Source organism: Sus scrofa, chromosome 16 (assembly GCF_000003025.6).
Source record: "Sus scrofa isolate TJ Tabasco breed Duroc chromosome 16, Sscrofa11.1, whole genome shotgun sequence".
NCBI lineage: Eukaryota > Metazoa > Chordata > Mammalia > Artiodactyla > Suidae > Sus > Sus scrofa.
In genome coordinates, this window is record NC_010458.4 from 78982226 (window position 1) to 78993908 (window position 11683).

General features: G+C 62.0%; 1 long non-coding RNA gene across 1 annotated transcript; it reads right to left on the reverse strand.

Annotated features, from left to right (window-relative positions):
- Positions 1314 to 5125, reverse strand: LOC110257282. The gene is made up of 2 exons (XR_002339693.1): positions 4064 to 5125; positions 1314 to 3310 (listed from the first exon to the last, which is right to left on the reverse strand). It is a non-coding gene; the product is annotated as an uncharacterized LOC110257282 (long non-coding RNA).

Genomic DNA, 11683 nt, shown 5'->3' on the forward strand with positions numbered 1-11683 from the left:
CCACAGCTGGGGGCCCCGGTGGCCGCTGAGGACGGGGCCGGGGTGCCAGGACGCCCGGACAGAGATAAGCTGCTCCCAGGCCGCCACACACGCTGGGCCCAGCTCCACAGATACAGCGGCCCCACCTGGAAGGGGACCCCGGCCGGACCACCAGGGCCCTCAGACTGAGCTCCCAGCCGGGGCCCCACCCCCTGCCCTCTGACCTCCCGTCGAGCCAGGACCGTTTCCGGGGGAAACAGGACAGCACGACCAAGGGCAACCGCACTTGCGTGTGCACTGGACTCCGACTGATGCTGCACACGAGCCAGGGGGGCAAAGTCAGCGGTGGCCGGCACCCCAGACCCGGCCAGGGCCCTCGGTGGCTTTTTCTGCAGCGGCCCCACCCGGAGCAGGACCAATCCCCAAACCTTCGGCTGGTGGCAGAGGTTCCTTGAAGAGGTCGCAGGTCACCATGAAGAGGTCGCAGACCGACTCCTTCCAGCTGTGAAGCTGCTGATTTTCCAGTGGAGGAGACGCCTCCTGCCCCATCCGGGACCCACCTCCCGACCCCCCCACCTCCCCAGCCCAGTCCTCGCTGCCCACCAGCCAAGGGACTGAAGCCCTGGGTCCTTGGTCACTGGTGCCACCGGCTTTGAGCTTCCAGACAACTTAGCGCCTGAGGAGGAGGCGCGACCGATGGCCCACAGGCTGCAGGGACGCACGTCGAGGCCCCACCCAGCCGGCCACCAGCAAGCCCGGATTCGAGTCCTGCTCAGACCAACCCAGGGGCCCGGCTCTGCCTGGCATCTTGCCCTGGGTCCAGGCGGTGGTCCCGCTGACCTCACAGCCGGGGGATCCGGTGGATTCCAGGCCTCGAGCAGGAGCACAGGTGCTATGAGTGTTTCTAGAAAGGGAGCTTGTTGGCGGGCGGGTGGGTCCACACGCGCAAAGCCAGTGCGGAGGCGGCGCCGGGGGATGACAGGGCAGGGCCGGCCGTCCCCACAGGCCTCCGGGCGACGCCCCAGAGGCTGAGAACAGACTCTCCGCTGGAGCCTCTAAATTATGAAAAGGCCAGAAATCCTCAAAGAGAAAGGTCACATAAAAAAGCATAATCGTCACACAGCAAGAGAAGGGACCTGATGTGCAGGAAGTGCTCCCGGAGCGTCCGACGGCGGAGGTCATTTTCAGACTGGACCCGCCGGGCGTCCGCCTCCTCTCTTCATTTGCTCAGATCCGCCCCGCGACAGGACGGCCCCGAGCAGATCGTCTGCACGGAGGTTACGCTGTTCTAAGAGGTCCCGAGACTCCTGATTCACGTGTCATAAGACGGTGCATTTGGAGTGATCAACTGGCATTTAATTGAGTTGGACGTTATCATTTTAAATTTTAAATAACTGCACAAAAATGAAATTTAAAGTCTCCCCGTGTCTAATGAATTAGGACAGTGATACTGCTATTAGCCTCTGAGGAGCCCCGCGCAGTTCAGGCGAGGGGGCCCGGCCGGCGGTCACGCAGGGGCGCCGAGAGCAGCCTCCATCCCAGGCACACCCCTGCCGAGCCAGACACCCTGACCACCAGGGCACCGGCACGTACCATCCAGAACACGCTGGAGAGCCAGCAAGGCGGAGCGGGCCAGCCTGGCCACCTCCTCGCCCGTCCAGCAGTAGGGCCCGCCCTCGCTTCGGGGGCTCCTGGCCGGGTGAGGTTGTTCCTAGACCGGGCCCGCCGCCCCCAGGTAAGGAGGAGCTTCTCGGCTTAGACACCAGATGGGAGGCAGTGCCCACATGGAAACCCAGCCCCTCCGGCCATGGCCTCGCAGCAGCTGCCCCTGCTGCCCACCCGTTGGACCAGACGTGCCACCCGGCTGGCCAGAGGAAACGTCCCCAGGGGCAGCAGTCCTGCCAGACGGCTCCAGCGGGGCAAACGAGCTGAAGGTCACCAGAGAAGGGACCGAGGGACTCAGTGCCTGCCTTGGGGTCGAAGCCAGGCCCAGCCTGCTGCAGGGACCTTGGTGGCTCTGTCTGAGGAATGGAGCCAAGACGCCACAGGATGTGACTGCAACCCCTCCCCTCCCGGGCAGGTTGGGAAGGCAGCGTCATTTCCACAAAGGCTTTGCCTCCCTGCCATGGACCTGCCAGGTGTCAGAGGCTTAAAGGGCCGCCAGGCTCTGTGGTCACCACCCTGGGGGCCGACCCGCTGGGACCAGCGGCCACGGTTAGGCACCACTGCCCCCTGGTGGACAGGCTGGGGCTGGCGGCAGCCGGGCGGGGGCGGGCAGGGCCGGCTCAGGCTGGCCACACCCAGCAGGGCCCCTGCACCTGCCTCTGGGGGAAGGACGGCCGGCATTCCTCTCTCCGCTTTTCACCAGCCCCCGACCCCCACCCAACCACAGATGTTTACAAGGCTGCTCCGGGAGGTGGTGGGCAGGGTGCCTCTCGGCAGAACAGGTGCGGCCTTGGCCAGGTGCGCCAGCATCTCACCCAACGCTAAGCCAAGTTTCTTCTTCCAATCAGGGCACAGGAGGCTTTAAGCGCCAAGGCCGAGGCGTGGGCCTCCCGTTCCCAGCAGTTCCCAGCGGTTCCCAGCGGTTCCCGATGAAGAGCCATGAGCACGGTGCCACCCGTGGGGAAGACGGCCCTACGTGGCTTTGGGGTCTTTCTTCATCCTCCCTGGAAACCGTTAAACCACGAACGGATTGCTTTTTCACGTTTATGACAGTGGAAATAATCTCTGCTTCAGATAAAACTCTCCAGGATAAGGTGGGGTGTTTTCAGGGGATGGAGGCCAGACAGGACCCAAGTGGCCGCCTGAACTTGAAGGAGACAGTTGGTTATTTCTGTCCTGCACGTTCCTGAGCCACAAAACGAGCAGACAGGAAGGAGGGGTTGCTGGGGCGGTGGGGAGGGAGGCGCCCCCTCCAGGTCCTGGGGCCTGGGCAGGAGGGGAGCCGCATGCAGTGACCAGCCCTCTCGGCCCGTCCCTCCCGTGCCGTCCCCTCCTGACGCCCCCCCCAGAGGACAGGCCTCCGGCCCATCACCCCAACGTCTTTCCTCACTCACGGTCCTTCCTCCCTCCTCCGGCCCCCATCTCTGGTCTGTCCCTGAAACGCCTTTGGTGGCCTGTGTCCCTCTCTCGTGGACTCAAAGGCACCCCCACCTGGTGAGCGGGTCCTGCGGCTGCACCAGGTGAGCAGGTGGCAGGTCCCAACCCGGAGGGGTCTGACCTCAGACCAGGCCCCTGCACCTCCTCTCAGGTCCACTCTTACGGTCATGGGGGCTTGGCCTCCGCGCCTCATCCACGCGGGGACTTGACGCCACCAGCCCTCCAGCCCCTGAGGAGAAACGAGAGGCTGTGCGACCTTCGAGAAGTCGGGCTGCGCTGTCCCCCAAGGACGGGCTCCTGGCTGAGGCTGGCAGTCCTGACCCTTGCCATCTTGTGGACACGGCGGCCCAGGCCCCTCCCAAACCCCAGTAGCTGTGGCTGCCTTGGGGGACACGAGCCTGTGCAGAGCCGCCATCCATCCTGCTCCCCATTGCTGCCACAGCCATAACCAGAAACTCGGGGGCCTGACGGCCTGGGCCCCACTGGGTGCTGCGCATCCTGGTCGCAGGTGCTTCGAGGCGCCCGGTCAGGTGCATCTCAGCCCGACACCTGGGAGCCCCGCGGCCTCTGTGCCCACAGCCAGGGCTGCACACAGGGAGCATGTGAGGCGGGGGGGTTTCCAGAGGCCAGCACAGCCCCTGGCATCACAGAGCCTGAGTGGCCACCCTGCTCAGGTGACGCACCGCTGGGCTCAGGGGTGGGGCTGCTCACAGACCCGGCTCTCACCCTTCAACTCACTGGGTCAGAGTCCCCTTTGGGGCACAGCCCACACGTGTGGGTGACCGTGGGGCTGTCACGCTCGAGCCTCATTTCCCTGCCACTGCCACATCCACTGGCCTCAGCCACAGGCTACGCTCAGCTGGGGGCCCAGCCTTCCCCCCATGAGGTCAAGGGCCCACTTGCCTCATCCGTTGTTTCATTGGCCCTTGATGAGAGGGACCCCCACTCTGCAAACCTGACTCTAACCCTAACCCTCCCTCACCTGGCAGTGGCCTGGGTCCTCGTGGTGGCGGGCTGGTGACGCCTACATCAGCGTATATCAGAGAAGGCAGGTCACACCTGGAGCCCCGCGTCCAGGGCTGCAGGATGGAGGGGCCAGTATTCTGAGCCTTCCCTGAGCTGGATCCGGGGAAAGGCTGGTCCTCCATCCGTCCCGGTTCCCAGGCCCTCGCGTTTGCCTTTGGGGGACGTGGCTTGGGCACTGGCCACCCTCGGGGACACTGGGAGGACAGGGCAAATCCACAGGCTGTGTCCCGGGCCAGAGTCCCAGCTGAACCGTCGGCCCTTCCAGGCTGGCGGTCTGGGGTGAAGCTTGGTGAGATGCGGGCCTGTGGTCACTTGCAGCACGGCGGGTAGGCGGGGCTTCTGCACAGACCACGCAGGTGCAGGTAGAGGCCGGGGGAGTGGGAGGGCCCCCACACTGGAGGGGGTGCCACTCCCAGTCAGGTGGACCCCCACGTGCTTCAGAGCAGAAGGGGCCTGACGTAGCCAGCCCAGCCCCCAGGCCCCGGGAGGGAGGGCAGCACGCCCAGCGCCCAGTGTCCGCCTCATCTATGAGCTGGGGAGTCGAACCTGGACCCGGCCTGGGGGAAGGCACCGCCTCTGGGCCCTCGCTCAGCCTCCACGCTTCCCCTGTGAGGTGGCTCCAGGGCCCTGCAGGGCAGGTGCTGGGCCGGGTGGTGGCGATGTGTTGGTGTTGAGAGCACAGCACAGCCAATGGCCACCAGCCCAAGGTCACGCCAGGGCTGCCTGTCCCATGCCCAGCCTTTCAGCCACCTCCATGCACACGGCCACACCCTCCCCTCCTCCAGGTCTGACCCACGGCCAAGCCGCTGTCATTTCCAAAGGTCCAGCTGTGTCCCTCCTTTAGCAAGTGGCGCGGTCCTCAGCTGCCAGGAAGGCGCGGTGCACGTCCCTCCACGGCCTCCTGCCCAGTGAAGACCCTGGATGCGCCATGGAACAAACTGGGGGGAGGCCAGCTGGGTGCCAGCCCCAGGAGTCACGGCCGGGCATCCTGGGGGACCTCGGAGCCCCCCCCCCCCCCCCCCCCAGATGCGAAGCCAGCAGACGAAACGAACCACCAGAGCCTGGCCGGGGATGCACAGTGAGACGGCCCAGCCCTCACTCAGCACAGGCCGCTGGGGAGGGCCCCCACCTGCCGGGCTGCAGGTCACCTGCCCCGCCAGGGCTCGGAGCACTAAGCTTGTCCGGGTGACCCTCAGGAAGCAGGGACAAGGACAGAGAAATAACAACAACGCAACATGCAGGAGTGAGCCCCACGTACCAGGAACCCCGCTCGGTACCAACTGTCCAAATACATCCATTAAAAGACAGACGCTGGAGCTCCCATCCTGGCTCAGCAGTTAACAAACCTGCCTAGTATCCGTAAGGACACAGGTTTGATCCCTGGCCTCGCCCAGTGGGTTGAGAATCGGGCGTTGCTGTGAGCTGTGGTGTAGGTCGCAGACACAGCTTGGATCCCATGTTGCTGTGGCTGTGGTGTAGGCCAACGGCTACAGTCTGATTGGACCCATAGCCTGGGAACCTCCATGTGCCATGGGTGTGGCCCTAAAAAGACCAAAAAAAAAAAAAAAAAAAAAAAAAAAAAGGCAGATGTTGGCAGAGTGGATTAAAGAGCCCTGTGCCACCTGCAAGAAGCTCACTTCCAACACAGGAACCAGCAGGTGGGAAATAAGATGCCAGATGAAGACTCACCTGCAAAGCCCAAGCCGAGGAAGGCGGGGGCGCTGAGTCAGTGTCACAGACCTCGGAGCAGGGACAGTTCCCATGGTGCCGTTTCGGGTGTCAGGTCAGCCGGAGCGCTGACCGTCCTGGAAAAGCCCCGGCTCCCGGCCCGGCTCCCAGCGGCTCGGCAGCCCGTCCCCATCTCCTTGCGAAGGGCCTCGTGGGTCGGTCACATCGCCAGGCAGGTTCCAGACATCCAGCAGCCCCGCCCCGTGCCAGCAGGGACTGCCTCACCCTCTGACCACAACCGCAGGGAGCTGCAGGCCGACCCTGGCTGGTCCTTGGGACCGCACCCTCAGCCCCTGTCCCGGCCATCCTGGAACCCCGTCACACCCGATACAGGGCAGGGCGGCGTCTCCCCATGTCAGTCCTCGCGCACCGAGAGCAGCGGCCCCTCCCTGGCCAGTCTCCCTGCCACCCAACATGGGGAGCAGGGGGAGGGCAGCCTGCTCCCTGCCTGGGGAGAGTGTCCCCCAAAACGCAGGCCACCCAGGACGGAGAAGGGGGACCTTACCTGGAAACCAGGTCCCCGCAGGAGCAACTGGGTAAGGGGACTGGACCGGCGTCCTTACAAGGCCACGTGAAGTCGGAGGCAGGAAGAGGCGGCCACCCGCCTGGGGACCCAAGGGAGGGGACCTGGAAACCTCACTCGCTGGGCCTTCAGACAGAGGGGCGGGGCCCGGGACACCTGGCCCCCCTACCTCTGTGAGGGAGACACTTCTGCGGGGTCTCCCGCTGCGGAAACATGTTTCTGCCTGGACCCCCCGCACCGCCGCGCCCTCCTCCGCGAAGCTACTTCCCAAGACCCGCCCTGGGCGTCTGAGGCCTGGGTTTACCGCGGGCTTTGCAGACACAGTCTCGCCCTTTGGAGCCACTGCTGAGGAACCCAGGGTCACTTGGACACAAGCCCTGGCACCACGCCAGTGGGTCTGATGAGAAGGTACAGTGACCAACAGCGGGATACGTGGGGCCAGGCAGCGATTCTCGGCCCCGGTGGGACAGAGCAGGAGGGCAGGAAACTTCGTTGTGCTGCCAGAATGTCATGCAAACGTGTGGACTGGTTATTTCTGGAATATTCCATTTTATGTGTTCAGACCAAGGTTGACAAAAAGTAACCAAAATGAAGAAAACAGGGACCACCATGTCCGCAGTAGCCACACATATGGCCGCTGTGAACAGCCACCTCTGCAGGGGAATGTGACACGCATCCCCGTAAAACCAGGTGCTGCCGCCCTGGCTCAGGAGGCCCGCCCGCCCCCCAGCTGCGAGGTCCTAAGCCCCTGGCCTGAGCAAGTGCCCCAGCGGGCACACCTGCACCTGCCCAGGGCCCCAACTTTGGGCATCCCCGGCTACACCTGGTCTGTGTGAAGTCGGTGGATCCCTGACCTCACGCCCCCCAGAGCCCGCCACAGTGCCCTGGGTCCACGCAGAGTGGGGCAGGACTGAGCCTGGCTCCTGGGAAAGTGCACTGCCCTCCTAACGGCACCCCATCCGCGCTCCTTAGGTCGGTGCCCAACCCCTGCACGTTATCAAGGCAGGAGAGACCAGGTAAGGAGGGGCAGGACCCCAAGGCCCAGGGTGAGGTCACCCAGACCCGCCCCTGCCCGCGGCGTGGGGGCCCCGGGCCACTGGCCGGGCCTCAGGACAGCTGCTGGCTGCGGGAGGGGCCCTGAGGTCGGCGGGGAGGATGGTGGACGGGGACGCAGGTGGACGCGGCCCTCCAGGCTGTGAGCACTGGCCCCGACGCCGCACGGTGGGTGCTCTTTCCTCGAACAGCTTCAGTCCCCTGAAAACTTCTACATGGAAACAGTGTAGGATTTAAAGTCACCTCTGAAAGTGGCCGAGTACACGAAGGACAGCAGCGACCGCGCAGACCTCCGTCCTCAGCGCCCCACTGACGGTTGGAGGGTGCCCGCGGCGCGAGGCCTCCCGTAGGCACCTGCGTGCGGCTGCTCTGCCACCACTGCAGCGACTCTGCGACCGACTGGAACTGGAGATCGGGCCAAGCTCTCTCAGCACTGCTCCGCAGCCCACAGGGCCCGTCCCCAAGCAGGACAGCAGGGACGTGGGCGCAGACGCGGGAGGAGACGTGCACACCTTGCCACACCCAGGGCGGGACACAGCTTCTCACGGAGACTGGGGGAAGGGGCCAGAAATGGAAGAAGGGCTTTTTTCTACTTGGTTTTTTCACTTCAGGGCCGCACCTGTGGCACATGAGAGGGTCCCACAGGCCTGGAGTCGGATCAGAGCTGCAGCTGCCGGCCGACACCACAGCCACAGGCACACGGGATCCGGGCCGCCTCTGCGACTACACCACAGCTCACAGCAATGCCAGATCCTTAACCCACTGGGCGAGGCCAGGGCTCCAACCCGCCTCCTCACGGACACTAGCTGGGTTTGCTACCCACTGAGCTATGGCGGGAACTCCTTTTCAGTGGAAGGTCAGCAGGCTTACCACGTGGCGTGGTTTCTGGCGCACTGCAAAGTGACGCGGCGTCGTAAGTACACACGCACTGATACTCTTTTCCACGCCGGTGGCTGGAGGACGTTGGGTGCAGGTCCCTCGCTGTTGACCTGACACGCGGCCGCGTGTGCGGGGCCGCCCCGAGAGCCTGCCTTTCCTCCCCGAGCTGCCCCTTCGTTCACAGGTCTGCTGTTTGTCTCACAGAGCAGTCGCCCGCGTCGTGGTTCAGATCCACGCAGCGGGGGCCTCAGGTAGTGTGCGCTCCGCCTTCTGCCCTGACCTCGCCCCACAGGAGACGCTCCAGGGCCGTCCACGGTGCTGCTCTCGGCATCGCTCGGGCCTTTTCCACGGCTGAGGAGCCCTCCACCGCCTACCTGTGCCGCATCCCGCGTCCTCTCCCCTGCGGTGGACACGCGCGTTGCTCCCATGTCTTGGCTACTCCAGGTGGCGCTGCCGGGATCCACACTGCGGATGGCTTCACGCTGCCCCTCAACGAGTACAAGCACCTCGTCGGGCCAGCCTGTGTGGCCCGCCTGGCGTGGACGTGGACACCCTTTCCCACACGTGGCGCGGACACCTCAGCTCCCGGGCCACCTGGCCCGCCCGCCAGCCAGGTGTTTGGTGGGTGTGTGGGATGTGCCTCACACGTGTGTGCACAGCCCTGTCTTCTGGGGTGATTCTTGGGCCTCTTCCCCCTTCCCACTTCCCAATATAAAAGTTGGGTGTCTTTTATATCGACCTGTATTTTGGTTTTATTAGGAATTTTTTGAATCATATGAGCTGTCATCATCTTCCCCAGCTTTTATCTGACTTTTCTGTTTTGAAGAAAAATAACTTTGTACAGGATTAGAGAAAAAAAGAGAATGAAAAAAAAAATTCCTCTAAGCAAAGGAGAAAGAGAAGCCTGGACGAGATGGAACGAAGAGGAAAGAATGAGACGGTGGGTTTAAACCTAAACACGTCACAGCTGGGACAGTGAACAGACTTGGACTAAAATCTCCAGTTAGGAGACAAAGGATTTCAAACTGGGTAAAAAACCCAAGTATATTGTACACAGAGAGTCTATCCGAGAAGCGCTGGAGACGCAATAGAAACACAGAGACACATTCATGCCCAAGAGAACTAAATAAGACACACGCACACTCAGCAAACGACAAAGGCACAGCCACACGAAGCACACGCAGCGCAGACCAAAGCGTGCCATCTTGCCAGAGATAAAAACGGTGGCCTCAGGAGTCTCCGTCGCGGCTCAGCAGTAACGAACCCAACTAGTATCCATGAAGATGTGGATTCAATCCCTGAGCTCACTCAGTGGGCCAAGGATCTGGCGGTGCCATGAGCTGTGGTATAGGTCACAGATGCAGCTCGGATCTGGCGTTGCCATGGCTGTGGTGTAGGCCAGCGGCTGCAGCTCTGATTCAACCCCTAGCCTGGGTACTTCCACATGCTGAATGTGCAGCCGGAAAAGGCGAAACAAACAAAAGTGACCTCAATTCAGTGAACACGTAAGCCGTTCTGAGCCACAGAAACTGCAGAGCCTCAAATACAGTTCTTTAAAAGGGAAGCAAGCAAGAGAGCACGTGGAGAACCACAGACCTGCCTCGAGTGAGATTTCAACACACCCCAGCCACACTCACGGACACGCCTCGCGAGCAGATGAGCCACTCCTAGAAATCGCCCAGGAAATGGACCACAAAGCAGGTCTCAACACATTTCAAAGACAAAAACCATGTAGAGACTGGCCTCCAACTATGACCCATCACATAAATGTAGAATAATTTCATGTTTGGTCATTAATAAATACTTACATTCAGAACTGGATGGTAATGAAAATACAACCTATCAAAATTAGGGGGATGTGGCTAAAGCAGATACTAGAGGGAAATTTATAGCAAAGAAAAGCTGAAATTAGCCCAGTCAAGCATCCACATTGAAAAGTTAAAAGAACAGCAGAAGAGAATACAGAACAGAGACCAAAAATACGCAAAGAGGATCAAAAAGCCTAAGATTTGTTGAAAACACAACACAAGTGACAAACCGCTGTGAGAAGAGGCCAGGAAAACAAGACACACAATCATCAGGCAGAGAGGAAATCACTGCAGACCCTCAACACACAGACAGGATCTTCAGGCTCCACTTCACAGCAGCAACCGCAGAAACTAAGGTAAAAGGGTGACATTTCTAGAAAACCACCACCTACCAAAACTGGCTGGAGAAGTAGCTGAATGTCGTGAACTGTGGCAGGAAATCAGCTGTACCCCATGTGCCCGCAAGTGACCAGGCCCAGGGGACTTTCCCGGGGGCTCCCATCCAGAGAATAAACAATGAGGGACCCCCCCTCCTCACCCCACAGGGGAGCAGGAACCTGGTCCCAAGGCCTCAGGACAGAGAAAGGACGTTTTAGACCACATGCGAGGTACAGGGGTAACAAAAAAGGACGCAGGGCTCTCCTGGCACAAACTGGCTCTGCCCAGAAACACGAGCACAAGTCACCAAGAGAGCTTAAAGGACAGAAAAGTGGTGGATCCCAAGAGATTTGGGGGATTCCAAGAAAAGCACTGAGAAAACCCAACATCCACCTAAGCTGAAAACCTTGGCAAACTAGATGGAAGCCTCTGCAGCCTTAGCTAGGCCTGGGCCCCTCCCATCTGCTGCGGCCCTCCCCACGGCCCGCCGTACAGGGCCGTGGGACCCAGGGTGGGGCCACCTGCTATCCAACCTCCACTCTCTGCAGCCCGAGTCATCCTGGCCTGGTCCCCTCCCCGGCCGGCCCCTTACTGCTCAGGCGCAGCTCACAGCCAGCCTGCAGTCTTTTGGACTCACGCTGCCTCCATGCCTGAGGTTTGCAGGCTCCCACTGCACTCCCCCAAGACCTGGAGACCCCTCCCACCCCCACACACCCAGTCCAAGGCCCTCAACCCGACCATCCTGGGCTGCAGCGCCAACCTGAGGAGCCTCGGTGAGAGACCCCTGCCCCGGGCGGCACCCACCCGTGTGAACCTGCCCACAGGAGGGCATGGCCACCTCATGCCACCCGCACCAAGGGCCAGCCCCGGTGCAGGAGTAGCCCCGGATTCCGCATACCCTAAGAGCTGCTCCCCTCTGATGGGCGAATCTCACATCGCTTGTGCCATTTTGGTGCCTCGCAGCCCCCAGGACAGCAGGTGACAGGCTGGGCGCCCTTCTGACAGCTCCTCCGTTACCATCGACCCATCTTTTACAGTCAGAAGGCACCTAGTTGTGCCCTTCTCCCCGGTGTTGCTGAGCACTCCTGCTCTTGGGGTCTGCAGGCTGCCTGCTGCTCAGGAACTCTCTTCACCAGCGGAAGGACCGCCTCCCCCGCCTCCGCCACCCTCTCCCCTCCCGGGATCCCCAGCGGCCCACCACGCCTCC